The 5,538-nt window shown below is 41.5% G+C and overlaps 1 pseudogene; it reads left to right on the forward strand.

Moving 5' to 3' along the window:
• Nucleotides 1-3,362: 3,362 nt before the first annotated feature.
• LOC137987238 (uncharacterized) lies at nt 3,363-4,928 on the forward strand (annotated as a pseudogene).
• Nucleotides 4,929-5,538: the final 610 nt, after the last annotated feature.

Here is a 5,538-nt window from a genome sequence, read left to right on the forward strand (position 1 = left end):
ATTTGTGCAATATTCCACCTAAAAACATGCGGCTTGCCTCTTTTCGGTTTGTTTTTGCATAACAAGTTACATGGCGTTTGCTTTTGTTTCACTTTATAGTTAGAATTTATCAGAAATTAATGGAAGTTTTACCTTTCAAACAAAAACTTCATGCATGTATTAATTCCCTTGTTCAATATCAGGAGTGCAGAAAAATCATGCTAACCTGTAATAAAAAATGCCTACAACAGGAGTGGCATTCATCCAGGCAATCGAGAGCTTTACCAGTTGGCAAAGGAAGTGTTGTTCCAAGTGCAAGAGGTGTAAAGTAGTAGCTTATGTTCTTATGTAAATTAATTATCACTAATTTTCAACCTCATCACTTGTCTCTTTATCAATATATTTAACTGTAGGCGTGTATATTTTCTGTTTTTAGGTTCAAATGTGGCTTGACCGTTTGGAATCAGTTCATCAGCATCGTAAAGCATGGACGAGGAAAGCTGCTGAGACCCATAGAAAAAGCATGCAGAGAAAACAACAGCAAGAAAGGAGAGCAGAAGGGTAAGAGCAAGGGCACACAAAGGGTAGGAGTCCTGGCATTGAAATGTGCCTGAGTGTTCATGAGAGAAACATCATAAGCAATATTATTTTTGAGTTGTAGGTGTAAGCATTGTTGTATATCCTTTATGGTTCAGCCAGGTTGGAGTCCTTGCATTGAAATGTGCCTGAGCACTCCTGGGATGTACAACATAAACAATATTAATGTAGATTTAGGGACGGTGCCTACTAATTCAAAGGTATTTTTGCCCCGGTTTATGGCTATGTGGCAGAGATGTATCCAGGTTTTCAAATTTGGGGGTCCTCTGGACCCCTTTTTTAAAAATTTTGTATTGTATTGAAAGTTGGAGAAATTATTGACCAGTGACTTAATTATCACTTAATTTTATTTCTTGCAACAGGCCGCTATTTCTGTGTGCAATGTTTCCTACCATGGACCAAGTTATCTAAGTACTGTTTTAGAGTTAGGTGTCATGGGTGCATTTGTCAACATTCTCAAGTCACCTGACCAAGACACAATTGTCACTGGTCTTCAGTTTGTTGAGATGGCTCTAAGAAATGTTCCAGCTTCCAAAGAAATGTTTGAGATTGCCAAGGGAGTGGCCTGTCTGGCGGCATTAGAGTACAGTTGTAATGGAACAGTGTCTCAGTATGCAAATGAGTTAATTGACACTTACTTTATGGAAGAAGAGTCAGATGGGGAGAGAGTGAGTGATGGGGGCGAAGACAATATGCAGGTTTTTGAGACATAGGAGTAACGAGATGAAACTCACTTTCCTTTTTGAAAACCGTTTTGTTTTTTCTTTGGTTTACACGCAGAAATTTTTGTTTAGGTTCATTTGACAAGTAGTTGGAGGCGTGCCTGCCACCATTACCAAGGAGTCTTCTTATTCTTCAGAACTTCTTTCTATTTCTTAGTCAGGAAGTTCTTATCTGACTTGTAACTTGACAGATCCCAAAACTGGAGTCATGTAGAACTTTTTACAATTTGCAAACCTCGTGTCTTACACATGTGTTGCTCGTATGACCATTCCCTCGGGCTCCTCATAGCTCTGGTGTCTATGTAAACAGTTCCTTTTTTTAATTAATGGTGTGGGTAAAATGCAAATTTCATTGAGTGTAAGCCTGATTACTGTATTATTGTGAGCCCCCTTGATAAGCCAAGGTGATTTTGGGGCAAATAATGGTTAATATGTTTCAATTAAAAAAAAAAAAGTTGTTCCGCGAAAAAATAACAATACCAGGTATAACTCAAAGAGTATTACAGTACTACAGTACATGCAGGCTTAAATCAGTAGGGAGGTTGAACTCAGCCAACACCATATCAGGGCGATAGGATCATCCACCCTTTTTCATTGTTGGGAATCCCTGACAGTGCAATGTAGTTTCCTTTTCACTTAAACAAGGAGAGGGAAAGCAGTCTTTACTTTAGCTTGAATTTTTCTTATATCACTGTATCTAGATGGATCCATTTTTGTTTGCAAGCACTGTCTGCTATACATTGTTTTATTTCTCATATACATTGTCTTTTTCGTGCGATTCATGCAGAGAACGTTTTATGCTACTCTTTTGAAAGCAAAGGAGAGACTGAAACAAATGTTTGTTTTTTGAAGTGCGGGTTATAGACAGACAGAAGATAGAAGTAATCCTCGCACTTAAGTGGACAATTTAAGCAATAACCCTAACCAGAAATGTGGCAATGTAAACGATAACAAAGTTTCCACAAAGTTTCCACAAAGTTCCCATAACAAAGTTTCCATAACAAATGTCGATAAATGTTCCTTAAGGTCCTTAAGGTCCTTAAGGTATGAGGGCCTCTTGCTAGCCCTTCCTGACCGTGTTTGGTATGGGCCGCCCTGGCCTTCTGGAGAGACAAGTTCTTTAGTGGACTCTGTTGGTTCCTTTTCGCCTTCTGCAGCTGGTGGACTTTGTTCATACTCGTCATCTCCAGGTGTGCTGAAAGGGGTCAGTCTAAGGTGTCTCCGATTTCTGCTCAGTACTCGCCCGGTGTCAGTTTCTACTTCATGGGACCTTGGTCTGTGGTTGCTCTGGCCGACCACAGTTGCTTTGCGCCACAGCTGCCCTTTGCGGTCTGGCTCTATAATCACTGCTTGTCCGGTGGAGAGTGGTGGAAGATCTTTGGTTGTAGCATTATAATACTTGATCTGCCTGTCTTTCATCACACCCTTTTCTTGGGTTACAGTATGGTTCATTTCCGGCTCCAGGAGCTTCTGAGACGTTGGCAAGAGTGTCTTCGTCCGACGGTTCAGCATTTTCTCAGCTGGGCTTGTTGTCATCCCTTGGGTAGGGGTATTCCTTAAGTCGAGCAGGGAGAGATAAGCATCTTCACGTGCAAACAGTGCACGTGTCACTAGTCGTTTAGCTGTCTTCACAGCACTTTCTGACATTCCATTACTTTGAATGCCTCGGGGAGGATGAGATGTGTTCGAAGTCCCATCGCTCACTGAAGTGTCCGAACTCCTCCAATGAAAACTGTGGGCAATTACCCGACATGACCGTGTCCGGGATGCCGTAGCGTGCAAAGTGTGCCTTCACTTTATGGATGACATCCTTTGAGGTTGTGCATTGGAGGTAGTCTACCTTAAAGAAATTTGAGTAATAGTCTACAGTTACTAAATATGTTCGCTGATTGAAGTCAAAGAGATCAATTAAGGCCAACCTTGGACCAGGGGTGGTTTTTTACTTCATGAGGTATCATCGTTTTCTTTTGCTGCTTGGAACCGGTGGAAAGACATGTCTCGCAGGACTGTATATAGTCCCTTACCTGTGCATCCATTCCACGCGTAGCATTGCTTGTTACAAACATGGCGGCAATGCCGATTACGGAAATGGCAGCCTATGAAAATGATGACACAAGGCTCGAATTCGATGTGGAGTCTGACTTGGAAAGGTTTCTTTCCTCGATCCTTCAGAGAACTGACCAGATTTCCCAGTCAAACGTAGATAACGAAATTGTGGAGCAGCATATTGTTGTTGTTGATCAAACGGTGAGTTTGCTCTGTACTCTCCGAGACAGCAGTTCGAATATTAACGCTTATGACAAAGAAACCTTAGACAATCTCTCATCTGTTTTCAGTGATGTTTTATCCGCCCTGCAGCAATGTTTAGCCACAGCATCTGTCTCCAACCTCAGTGGCAAAGAATGTTTGTGCCAGGCTAAAAAGTGATGAGCCCAGTAAACCAGTTTTCGACATCCCTGAAGAGCTCCTTGAAGACCTCTTGGGTTTGGGCTTTACTTACACTAGAATTGCGGAGATGTTGGGAGTATCTCGTTGGACTATATCAAGGAGGATCAAAGATTATGGTTTAGAAGATTTCAGGTCGTTTAGTAAACTGGCTGATGAGGAGTTAGACGAATTAGTACGAGATTATATACGTGAACATGGAACAACAAGTGGACAAGTGTATATGACGGGTTATTTGAGATCCCTGGGTTTGAGAGTGCAAAGAAGAAGAGTAAGGGAATGTCTACCTCAATTGGACCCACAAAACAGGGCCTTGAGATGGGGAATTCTTGTTTCACGAAGGGTATACCAGGTACCATGGCCCAATTCATTGTGGCACCTAGATGGGCACCAATCGTTAATACGCTGGAAGCTCGTCATTCACGGTTGTATAGATGGGTTTTCGAGGCGTATAATATATTTAAAGTGTAATTCAAATAACCTGGCAGAGACAGTGCTTGACCTGTTTTTAGATGCAGTCAACAAAGATGGTGAGCGTTGGCCATCGAGGATCAGAATTGATAGGGGAGTTGAAAACGTCCTTGTTTGTAATGCAATGGTACAATTTCGAGGAGAAGGAAGAGCAAGTTTCATTGCTGGTCCCTCGACTCACAATCAGAGGATCGAGCGTCTCTGGAGAGAGGTCTACCGATGTGTTTGTCACCTGTATAACTGTACTTTTTCTGCAATGGAATCATCAGGGCTTCTTAATGTGTAGGATCCCACACAGCTTTTCACTTTGCATACTATTTCTATCCCCAGAATCAACAATTCCCTGAATGAATTTTCTGAAGCTTTCAACAATCATGCAGTTAGTACTGAGGGTAACTGGACCCCATATCAAATGTGGATGAATGGCATGATGCATGCTAATAATCCCCTTGCTTATGGGGATGTCGATGGAGAGCCAGATGATAACTATAACTATATTCATAACTATATGGATGTGATCTAGAGGGCCCCTCTCCTTCGGAAGACGATAACAACATTGTTGTTGAACCAATCACTTTGGATAATAGGCAGCCAATAGAGTCCTATGTGATCGATGTCGTTGACCCTCAAATGCAGGCCACACAACTGGGTATTGATATTTACATTCAAGCCCTTGACCTGGTCAGGGATATAATGGACCTGGCATATGATTAGATCTCCCTGAGACAGCAAAATACTGCACTTATCGAAGTGTTACCACATAGGGGCATTATATTAAGTTACTACATTCTCAGACCCTGTCCACACAGACCTGGATAAACTGGTAACACATTGTTTATGTTTCCTAGTGTGGAAAGAGCTTTACATTGCATCCCCTCAGATAGGCATTTTTAAGAAAACTCCATTTATACGTCAGTGTAAATGTAAGGTCAGACTGCAAAAAGCAGATGCATGTTAGTATTTGTACTTATTGTTGTTGACAAGGCTTAAAGATTAGTCTTATTACAATGGGGGTTTCCATTGTTGCCAGGCAGCCCCATCCCTATGGCTGGAACATCCTCAAAACCCAGCTGTTAATCCACATAAGGATTAAGCTAAAAATACGCATGTTCAGGGTGTCAAGCGCTTTAGGGGTCCAAAAATATTGGAATATAGGACAAAACCCGCCAAAACTGCAACAATATGGCACCAAATTACACAGTAACTTATAGGCCCAACGTAAGGTTCTTTAGTTTTTAGACACTCAAGATGTACGGATTTAAAAGTCAATAAAAGAAAGACGCTTTTTCGGTTTCAAAAATGTCTTTCCAAGTCCCAAAAGAAT

Source organism: Montipora foliosa, unplaced genomic scaffold, assembly GCF_036669935.1.
Source record: "Montipora foliosa isolate CH-2021 unplaced genomic scaffold, ASM3666993v2 scaffold_320, whole genome shotgun sequence".
In the NCBI taxonomy this organism is placed as follows: domain Eukaryota; kingdom Metazoa; phylum Cnidaria; class Anthozoa; order Scleractinia; family Acroporidae; genus Montipora; species Montipora foliosa.